This window comes from Oncorhynchus nerka, linkage group LG15, assembly GCF_034236695.1.
Source record: "Oncorhynchus nerka isolate Pitt River linkage group LG15, Oner_Uvic_2.0, whole genome shotgun sequence".
NCBI lineage: Eukaryota > Metazoa > Chordata > Actinopteri > Salmoniformes > Salmonidae > Oncorhynchus > Oncorhynchus nerka.
This window is the reverse complement of record NC_088410.1, coordinates 55,330,860-55,342,687: the sequence shown is the minus strand read 5'-3', so window position 1 is coordinate 55,342,687 and position 11,828 is coordinate 55,330,860. Positions and strand designations below refer to the sequence as shown.

At 46.3% G+C, this 11,828-nt stretch overlaps 1 pseudogene; it reads left to right on the top strand.

Moving 5' to 3' along the window:
* Nucleotides 1–1,223: 1,223 nt before the first annotated feature.
* LOC115143797 (zinc finger protein 76-like) lies at nucleotides 1,224–11,375 on the top strand (annotated as a pseudogene).
* Nucleotides 11,376–11,828: the final 453 nt, after the last annotated feature.

Genomic DNA, 11,828 nt, shown 5'->3' with positions numbered 1-11,828 from the left:
TCGCAAACCTATCCCTCATTTACCAAAAGAACCCATCTAAACCGATACAGTGACAACCTGGAAATGATGGCACAGTGACAACCGGATGGAAATGCACCCAATGATGGCATACTGCTTATGCCATAAACCCTTGTGTCAACATGAGCAGATAGCTATGTCCATTAACAGTAAAATATTAGTCTGCCCTCCCCATATCCTGGAAACCCGACGTTGAATTTCATTGAATTCTACATTGGACATAAATGAGCGATTGTATCAGGACAGCTTTCTCTCAGGACATAAAAATCTATTTTAACTTACTTTACCAGTTGTCTGTGTGGTAGGTCCTTTGAAGGTAGGAATGACAATATATCCACAGGAAAGTATATTTACATAAACGTTTCAAAGCACTGTTAGTGCCTATAGTGCATAAGATAAATACATAAAGTATATCATACAGTACATTCAAAGTAGACCTCTTGACTTTTTGTTATGTTACAGCCTTATTCTAAAATTGATTACATTTATTGTTTTTCTTATCAATCTCCACACAATACCTCATAATGACAAAGCGAAAACAGGTTTTCATTTTTTTTTTGCAAATGTATAAAAATAAAAACATAACTACCTTATTTCTATAGTCTTCAGACCCTTTGCTATGAGACTCAAAATTGAGCTCAGGTGCATCTTGTTTCCATTGATCATCCTTGAGATGTTTCTACAACTTGATTGGAGTCCACCTGTGGTGAATTCATTTGATTGAACATGATTTGGAAAGGCACACACCTGTCTATATAAGGTCCCACTGTTGACAGTGCATGTCAGCAACAACAAAAAACAAGCCATGAGGTCAAGAGAATTGTGTCGAGGCACAGATCTGGGAAAGGGTACTAAAACATTTCTGAAGCATTGAAGGTCCCCAAGAACACAGTGGCCTCCAGCATTCTTAAATGGAAGAAGTCTGGAACCAACAACACTCTTCCTAGAGCTGGCTGCCTGGCCAAACTGAGAAATTGGGGGAGGGCATTGGCCAGGGAGCTGACCAAGAACCCGATGGTGACTTTGACAGAGCTCCAGAGTGGAGATGGGAGAGATGGGAGAACCTTCAATAAGGACAACCATCTCTGCAGCACTACACCAATCAGGCTTTTGTGATAGAGTGGCCAGACGGAAGCCACTCCTCAGTGAAAGACCCATGACAGCCCAGTTGAAGTTTGCCAAAAGGCACCTAAAGGACTCTGACCATGAGAAACAAGATTCTCTGGTCTGATGAAACCAAGGTTGAAATCTTTGGCTTGAATGCCAAGTGTCATGTTCGAAGGAAACCTGGCACCATCCGTAAAGGGAAGCGTGGTGGCAGCATCATGCTGTGGGGATATTTTGCTGTGACTGGGAGACTAGTTAGGATCGAGTGAAAGATGAACGGAGCAAAGTACAGAGAGATCTTTGATGAAAACCTGCTCTAGAGCGCTCAGGACCTCAGACTGGGGTGAAGGTTCACCTTCCAACAGGACAACGACCCTAAGCACACAGCCAAGACAATATAGGAGTGGCTTCAGGACAAGTCCCGAACTTGAACCCGATCGAACATCTCTGGAAAGACCTGAAAATAGCTGTGCAGCGACCACTCCCCATCCAACCTGACAGAGCTTGAGGATCTACTGAGAAGAATGGGAGAAACTCCCCAAAACAGGTGTGCCAAGCTTGTAACGTCAAACCCAAGAAAACTCGAGGTTGAAATTGCTGCCAAAGGTGCTTCAACATAGTACTGAGTAAAGGGCCTGAATACTTAAGTGAATGTAATATTTCATTTTTCATTTTAATACATGTGCAAAAATGTCTAAACCTGTTTTTGCTTTTGTCATTATGTGGTATTGTGTGTAGATGAGGGGGGGGGGATAATTGAATCCATTTTAGAATAAGGCTGTAACGTAACAAAATGTGGGAAAAGTAAAGGGGTCTGAATACTTTCTGAGTGCATGATACATATACGCGCGTACATGTTGAGCTTGTGCACGTGTTTAGATGGTTCTGCTTGTGCTTCAGGTGCTAGAGATACTTTCCTGTGGTTATGTTGTTTCACATGACTGCCTGCAGAAGGACTATCCACACGGACTACCAGTGACGTTTTATTCAACATTCTGGCTTGTAGAGGTCCAAACGCTCATTTCTACCCGACGTTGAATCCAATGCAGTTTAAAGTCGGATCTCCGGGTTCCTCTCCCCATAGACTCATCTTGAACCTAACCTAGGTGCATTCACATAATGCATATATAATAGAATATGGTATATTCAGTGGTTGAGGGTCCAGGACAGCCACAGATTGTTAATACCCGTCACTCAACACCTTTTCTCTTCTCTGATGTATCAAGCCACCACACACAACCCCTAGGTCATCATCAGTGCAATAATGTCACATCAGCTGACCTAGGTTATCTATCCTTGTTACAGAGCAAGATGTTAGGACAATGGCCACATAAATATGAACAATGTAATACAGTATTACACAGGATTGTTGGGGCGGTACTACAGCCTATATCCACCAGGTCACTGTACAGCAGAAAGGTAATTCTACACCCTCAGAACCACATATCTGCTGGAGGGTTTGTGAATAACCTTGGCTGTGTTCTCTGTGAGACCATGTCGCTCCTGATGCTGGCTGTTTTCCTGTCCTCTCTCCAGAGCCCCTGGCCTTTGAGGACGGCCAGGCAGTTCAGCTTCGAGGACGGGACCACCGCACACATCCACCACACACCCAAAGGTATATTAACATCAAACCTGGGCCAGGTTAGGCTTGGTGAAAGCAATAGTTGTTGTCACCTTGTTTTCTTTGGTCCAGTCCCTCACACATCAGTTAGTATTACTTCTCAAAAGGATGGAAGGAAAGGGATCTCAAACATCCTCTAACCCCTGTAGATTGGTATGACCCCAGTGCTGTGGAGGCAGTGCAGCTAGACAATGGCAGCACAGCGTACATCCACCACCCCTTGGGCTTGCAGTTTGGCAGCACAATCCTGACTGCAGCTGTATAACGTCTTGAGGATCTGAGGGGCTATGCCAAATTTCTTCAGTTGCCGAAAGGTTGAAGAGGCGCTGAAGCTTTTGACCCTCTCCACTGCAGCCCCGCTGATGCAGATGGGGACCTGCTCCCCCCCTGTTTACTGGAGTCCACAATCACCTCCTTGGTTTAGCTTACGTTGAGGAAGAGCCTGTTGTCCCGGTACCACTCTTCCAGGGCTCTAACCTCCTCCCTGTGGTCTGTCTCGTCGTCGGCAATCAGGCCCACCAACTTCGTGTCGTCGTGGGTGTACAGTGAGTACAGGAGGGGGCTGAGCACACATCCTTGAGGGGCCCCTGTGTGAGGGTCAGTGAGGGTCAGTGTGGCAGCGGTGTTGTTGCCTTCCCTCACCAGCTGGGGTCTGCCCGTCAGGAAGTCCAGGATCCAGTTGCAGAGGGAGGTGTTCAGACCCCGGGCCTGAGCTTAATGAGCTTGAAGGGGACTAATGGTGTTGAAAGCTCAGCTGTAGTCAATGAACAGCATTCTCACATAGGTATTCCTCTTGTCCAGATGGGATAGAGCCGAGTGCAGCGCAATGACGATTGCGTCGCGCGTGGATCTATTGGAGTGGTATGCACATTGTAGTGTTCAGTGTGTCAGTTAAGGTGGAGCTGATGTGGTCCTTGAATAGCTTCTCAAAGCACTTCACGATGACAGAAGTCAGTGCTACAGGGCGATAGTCATTTAGGCAAGTTACCTTTGTTTGCTTGGAGACCGGAACAATGGCAGACATCATGAAGCATGTGGGGATTACAGACTGGGGCGTGAAGAGGTTGAGTATGTCCGTAAACACTCCAGCCCGCTGGTCTGCGGCATGCTCTGAGGACACCGCCTGGGATACCGTCTGGGCCGGCTGCCTTGCGAGTATTCAAATCAAATTTATTTATATAGCCCTTCGTACATCAGCTGATATCTCAAAGTGCTGTACAGAAACCCAGCCTAAAACCCCAAACAGCAAGCAATGCAGGTGTAGAAGCACGGAAAGACACACAGTCTTACTCACGTTGGCCATAGAGATCGAGAGCACACAGTCCCTTTGCGCACCGGGGGCCCTCCTAGGAGGATCGGTATTGTTTACCTCTGAGTCAGCAAAAAAGGTGTTTTAGCTGGTCTGGGAGAAGGACATCAGTGTTTGCCACACAGCTGGCTTTCGCTTTATAAGCCATAATCGTTTGTAGTCCTTTCCACATGCGTCGCCACCTCAAGATACCAAACACCACACACTTGTTACCACGTGACAAGATGTGAATGTTACACTAACGTTGCCCCCTGTCTTGTCAGGTGCATGAGCGGGCTCACACAGCTGTTCGGCCATACAGGTGTGACGTGTTGACGTGTGGAAAGGCTGGTGCATCCAAATGACATCTAGCCAACAACAGCCAGTGGTCGAAAATGGGTCATTGATGAAAGAGGACAAAGGAGGCTGACACAAATTGTGCAGAGCAACAGACAGGCTACAGTTCATCAACTGACAGTCCAGTACAACATTGGTGCCCAAAGACCCATCAAATAATGCACAACTCGTTGTACCTTGATACGAATGGGGTATGGCAGTCGATGACCTGAGTTTCACTTCCTTCAGCAACATTTTTTTTTAAAATGTGGTTGCAATGAGCTAAGGAACGAAAACACTGGAGAATTAGAAAAACATTGCCTGGTCTGATGAATCCCGATTCCTGCTGTTTCATGCTGATGGGAGGACTAGGGTATGGCGAAAACCACGAGTCCTTGCATATATGTTATGCCGCGTGTCATCATTGCAGGCTAGTGATGATGGTGTGGGGTGTGTTTTCATGGTACACGTTGGGCCCCTTGATAAAAGTGAAGCCACAGCATATCTGAACATTGTTTCCAATCAGGTGCATCCCTTTATGGCGGCAGTGTATCTATCTACAAATGGAGTTTTTCAGCATGCCACAAGGCTAGGATTGTCCAGGAATGGTTCCACGAACATGACAGCCAACTTGACACAACTGTGGGAAGCATTGGAGTCAACCAAGGAACATCAAAAGTCGTGCTATAAATTCACAGACAACACAAAGATTCCTTGATGCCCTTCCAGACTCCCTCTGCCTACCCAAGGACGCCAGAGGACAAAAATCCGTTAACCACCTAACTGAGTATCTCAATTTAACCTTGCGCAATACCCTAGATGCAGTTGCACCCCTAAAAACTAAAAAAATGTCTCATAAGAAACTAGCTCCCTGGTACACAGAAAATACCCGAGCTCTGAAGCAAGCTTCCAGAAAATTGGAACGGAAATGGCGCCACACCAAACTGGAAGTCTTCCGACTAGCTTGGAAGGACGGTACCGTGCAGTACCGAAGAGCCCTTACTGCTGCTCGATCATCCTATTTTTCTAACTTAATTGAGGAAAATAAGAACAATCCGAAATTCCTTTTTGATACTGTCGCAAAGCTAACTAAAAAGCAGCATTCCCCAAGAGAGGATGACTTTCACTTTAGCAGTGATAAATTCATGAACTTCTTTGAGGAAAAGATTATGATTATTAGAAAGCAAATTACGGACTCCTCTTTAAACCTGCGTATTCCTCCAAACCTCAGTTGTCCTGAGTCTGCACAACTCTGCCAGGACCTAGGATCAAGAGAGACGCTCAAGTCTTTTAGTACTATATCTCTTGACACAATGATGAAAATAATCATGGCCTCTAAACCTTCAAGCTGCATACTGGACCCTATTCCAACTAAACTACTGAAAGAGCTGCTTCCTGTGCTTGGCCCTCCTATGTTGAACATAATAAACGGCTCTCTATCCACTGGATGTGTACCAAACTCACTAAAAGTGGCAGTAATAAAGCCTCTCTTGAAAAAGCCAAACCTTGACCCAGAAAATATAAAAAACTATCGGCCTATATCGAATCTTCCATTCCTCTCAAAATTTTAGAGAAGGCTGTTGCGCAGCAACTCACTGCCTTCCTGAAGACAAACAATGTATACGAAATGCTTCAGTCTGGTTTTAGACCCCATCATAGCACTGAGACGGCACTTGTGAAGGTGGTAAATGACATTTTAATGGCAACGGACCGAGGCTCTGCATCTGTCCTCGTGCTCCTAGACCTTAGTGCTGCTTTTGATACCATCGATCACCACATTCTTTTGGAGAGATTGGAAACCCAAATTGGTCTACACGGACATGTTCTGGCCTGGTTTAGATCTTATCTGTCGGAAAGATATCAGTTTGTCTCTGTGAATGGTTTGTCCTCTGACAAATCAACTGTAAATTTCGGTGTTCCTCAAGGTTCTGTTTTAGGACCACTATTGTTTTCACTATATATTTTACCTCTTGGGGATGTTATTCGAAAACATAATGTAAACTTTCACTGCTATGCGGATGACACACAGCTGTACATTTCAATGAAACATGGTGAAGCCCCAAAATTGCCCTCGCTAGAAGCATGTGTTTCAGACATAAGGAAGTGGATGGCTGCAAACTTTCTACTATTAAACTCGGACAAAACAGAGATGCTTGTTCTAGGTCCCAAGAAACAAAGAGATCTTCTGTTGAATCTGACAATTAATCTTAATGGTTGTACAGTCGTCTCAAATAAAACTGTGAAGGACCTCGGCGTTACTCTGGACCCTGATCTCTCTTTTGAAGAACATATCAAGACCATTTCGAGGACAGCTTTTTTCCATCTACGTAACATTGCAAAAATCAGAAACTTTCTGTCCAAAAATGATGCAGAAAAATTAATCCATGCTTTTGTCACTTCTAGGTTAGACTACTGCAATGCTCTATTTTCCGGCTACCCGGATAAAGCACTAAATAAACTTCAGTTAGTGCTGAATACGGCTGCTAGAATCCTGACTAGAACCAAAAATTTGATCATATTACTCCAGTGCTAGCCTCTCTACACTGGCTTCCTGTCAAAGCAAGGGCTGATTTCAAGGTTTTACTGCTAACCTACAAAGCATTACATGGGCTTGCTCCTACCTATCTCTCTGATTTGGTCCTGCCGTACATACCTACACGTACGCTACGGTCACAAGACGCAGGCCTCCTAATTGTCCCTAGAATTTCTAAGCAAACAGCTGGAGGCAGGGCTTTCTCCTATAGAGCTCCATTTTTATGGAACGGTCTGCCTACCCATGTCAGAGACGCAAACTCGGTCTCAACCTTTAAGTCTTTACTGAAGACTCATCTCTTCAGTGGGTCATATGATTGAGTGTAGTCTGGCCCAGGAGTGGGAAGGTGAACGGAAAGGCTCTGGAGCAACGAACCGCCCTTGCTGTCTCTGCCTGGCCGATTCCCCTCTTTCCACTGGGATTCTCTGCCTCTACCCTGTTACGGGGCTGAGTCACTGGCTTACTGGGGCTCTCTCATGCCGTCCCTGGGGGGGTGCGTCACCTGGGTGGGTTGATTCACTGTTGTGGTCGGCCTGTCTGGGTTGGCGCCTCCCCCTTGGGTTGTGCCGTGGCGGAGATCTTTGTGGGCTATACTCGGCCTTGTCTCAGGATGGTAAGTTGGTGGTTGAAGATATCCCTCTTGTGGTGTGGGGGCTGTGCTTTGGCAAAGTGGGTGGGGTTATATCCTTCCTGTTTGGCCCTGTCCGGGGGTGTCCTCGGGTTGGGGCCACAGTGTCTCCTGACCCCTCCTGTCTCAGCCTCCAGTATTTATGCTGCATTAGTTTATGTGTCGGGGCTAGGGTCAGTTTGTTATATCTGGAGTACTTCTCCTGTCCTATTCGGTGTCCTGTGTGAATCTAAGTGTGCGTTCTCTAATTCTCTCCTTCTCTCTTTCTTTCTCTCTCTCGGAGGACCTGAGCCCTAGGACCATGCCCCAGGACTACCTGACATGATGACTCCTTGCTGTCCCCAGTCCACCTGGCCATGCTGCTGCTCCAGTTTCAACTGGCCTGGGCCCTAGGACCATGTCCCAGGACTACCTGACATGATGACTCCTTGCTGTCCCCAGTCCACCTGGCCATGCTGCTGCTCCAGTTTCAACTGTTCTGCCTTACTATTATTCAACCATGCTGGTCATTTATGAACATTTGAACATCTTGGCCACGTTCTGTTATAATCTCCACCCGGCACAGCCAGAAGAGGACTGGCCACCCCACATATGCTCTCTCTAATTCTCTCTTTCTTTCTCTCTCTCGGAGGACCTGAGCCCTAGGACCGTGCCCCAGGACTACCTGACATGATGACTCCTTGCTGTCCCCAGTCCACCTGACTGTGCTGCTGCTCCAGTTTCAACTGTTCTGCCTTATTATTATTCGACCATGCTGGTCATTTATGAACATTTGAACATCTTGGTCATGTTCTGTTATAATCTCTACCCGGCACAGCCAGAAGAGGACTGGCCACCCCACATAGCCTGGTTCCTCTCTAGGTTTCTTCCTAGGTTTTGGCCTTTCTAGGGAGTTTTTCCTAGCCACCGTGCTTTTACACCTGCATTGTTTGCTGTTTGGGGTTTTAGGCTGGGTTTCTGTACAGCACTTTGAGATATCAGCTGATGTACGAAGGGCTATATAAATAAATTTGATTTGATTTGATTTGAATATGGGCCAGCATCCCTGTGGAAAACCTTGTAGAGTCCATGTACTGACGAATTGAGGCTGTTCTGAGGACAAAAGGGGGGTTGCAACTCAATATTAGGAAGGTGTTCCTAATGTTTTGTACACCTCAGTGTAGACCTCTTACGCTCCCTCTCACTTTCTCTCTCTCTCGTTTTCTCCTTTTTGTCTTTCCCTCCTTGTTTCCTTCCCTCTTGTTCGATGGGACACTATTAAAGTGCCCGTTCAAGGGCTGTACGTGCTCTTCTCCCATATCTTTCTTTCCTTCTCTCAATCTCTTCCCCTGACATTTTGTCTATCTCTCTGTCAGGTGAGAAGCCATTTAAGTGTCCGTTTGAGGGCTGTGGTCATTCCTTCACCACCTCAAACATCAGGAAGGTCCACATCAGAACACACACAGGAGAACGCCCCTACATGTGACCTGTGGACGAAGCTTCGCCAGTGCCACCAACTACAAGAACCACATGAGATTACACACGGGTAGGACGCACCCCAAGATAAAACACACACACACACACACTACTAATACTACATGAGAATACACACGGGTGAGCGATTACATGACTGTTTAGTTAGATACTTCACATGAAATAAGTACTCCTCTTTCTCTCTCTCCCCTGCTCCCTCCCTCGTTCTATCTCCCTCTCTCTCCTCTAGGAGAGAAGCCCTACCTGTGTACAGTACCTGGCTGTGGGAAGCGATTTACAGAGTACTCCAGCCTGTACAAGCACCATGTGGTTCACACACACTGCAAACCTTACACCTGCAACCACTGTGGCACAGCCCTCTACAATGGTCATGCACAAATGCATCACGCACAGACTTTGAGGCCACAGGGGACAGGGAAGGTATGTAGAGACACACACACACACACACACACACACACACACACACACTCTTATAATAAACACCAGCTGTGAACTCATTTCCTCTTGAAGATCTTAACAGTATTCAATGCGTTGAGGGAGTTCTGTTAACCTGAGCCGCGGTGCAACGGTCCATGGCCCGTGACGTGAGCGGAGAAAAGCGGTGAGGGAGGAGCTCCCTTCTCAAATTGAACAATAATCAGCTCCGCTCGGTCATGTTGTCAACAAGGCAGCATGGTGCGTCGTCCAGAAACATACAATCTATTATGTGAGAACACAATCCTACTCATTACTCCACGTGCTCCATCTAGTCTAAGCTACGTCACTTTTGTTTTAAGCCGACTTTGCCGCGGGCTTTGAACGGGGCACCTGGCTCATGACCGGGAGGCTGCCTACTTCCAAAACAAATGCAATCACTTTTAACACGATGCTAACTCCTCTCACCGGAGTAACCCGGGCCAGATAATCGAATCCCCTCATTCGTTAATGACCTCTCCGTTTTCTCTTTTGCAAAAGCGATGAACAACCATTCACAGGTCTCCTTCCTGGAAGGGGCGGAGCAGAACGAGGAAGGGTCGGATTCCCAAGACGTCATTGGCTCTCAGGTAGTCCTACTTTCCTATCTAGTGATTGCACTTGTGTGATATGGAAAGAAAAGGGCATACATTTTCCATTCCCATTCTTTTGATAGCCACGTGCTCAGTTCTAGTACATGCTGTCACCACAGTCCCAAGCTGTTCTGTTTCTCCGAACTTGAGTGTATTATAAAAACAGTTGGTTCTCTTCTGGCAGGTGGGTCTGTCGGAAGAGGACCTACAGGCGCTTAGCACGGCTATCACCATGGTAATGCGGGATGGCACAACCATCTCTCTGCCGATCCAGCAGACGGACACGACCGCCATGGGACACCGCCACATTACCATGGTTACAGGGGAGGCCAAGGTGCTGCAGCAGGTAGGTTACACGCACGTACTCCTTAGCCCACACTAGGCTAAATGCATGAAGCAGTATTTGCTCTTGCATGTCAATGTGTGTACTGTAAAGTGGATCATCATGTTTCTGGTGGTTTGTCTTTCCTCTCCAGGTTGCCATAGTGACGTCGGAGGGTGTTATGACAGGCAGCTCACTACCAGCAGGTGTGTGTGTGTGTGTGTGTGTGTGTGTGTGTGTGTGTGTGTGTGTGTGTGTGTGTGTGTGTGTGTGTGTGTGGAGGAGCAGCAGACATTGGAGGAGGCCATCAGCATGGCGACAGCTGTCATCCAGCAGGGAGGGATGGTTCAGGACGTGGACACCTCAGAGGGGGGCTGGTGAGACACACCTACCCCCAAACAGCACCTTTCCCTGGGTACGACACGGAGCCCGCTCCAGAGCACTCCTGGAGCCCAGCCTCCTGTCACAAACACAGTGTGCGGATCTCAGAACTAATCAGAGAGAGAGAATCCGAGGGCCCGTTGTCATGGAGACTGGGTTAGAATGTTCAGATGTGAGCATGAGCAGATCAATGTGTGTTTGTTTAACCACAATACAGTAGCATACTCATGCTTCTGAGAAGCTGCAGCTCCACGAAAGCTAGCTAAAGTTCAGATTTCACCTCCAATCTTTGTAACCACAATACAATAATCATGATATAATAACTTTTGGTTTTGTTTTGCAACACTGACTGCAATGATTTTTCCAGGGCCAGTACTGTGTACTTTTACACATCAAGCTCTAAAACTTGGAAGTTTTGGTTTGGAGAACACTCTCAAACAGATGGATTCTTTCACTGATGAATCTGCTCTGAGTGATGCTGTCGGTCTAAGGAGCTAAAAGTTGCCTTGTCTAAATCGTTGAAGAAATTAACAAAATCACAGAGTCCAATATGATATCATGCTGTGCTGTATATCTGGACCTGTGCTGAGGTATAAATTTGTCAATAAATAGTTATTGTGTGTGTGTGTGTGTGTGTGTTTGTGGTTCGACCAGACAATTTATCTGGGCATTATCTTTTCACCACCAGGGGTCAGACTCGCACCTAGAATACCCTGAACAATTACCATGTTTTGGAGGAAGTCCTTGATTCAGACAATTGCTGAATCGAAAAGTTTCTTGACTTCATAAACTGTAGGGAAAAAGTACAGGAAGGGGCTAATTGCTGCTAATTCTTTCCTAAATGTTACACTTTCCTTTGGGAAATACTTTTTCTGCGAATAGATTTTTTGAGTTGTCCTTTCAGAAAGATAAGATTCTTGTCTTTGATTATCTTTACTGACTTGAGTCTCCCCTAATGTGAAGTTTTGTTTGAGTGTACATGTTAAACACAAGACAAAAGCAGTAACACACTGTAAAACATCATAGTACAAACTGCATCTTAAATGTATGTAAATCTAGCCTTCTGCTTATCCTA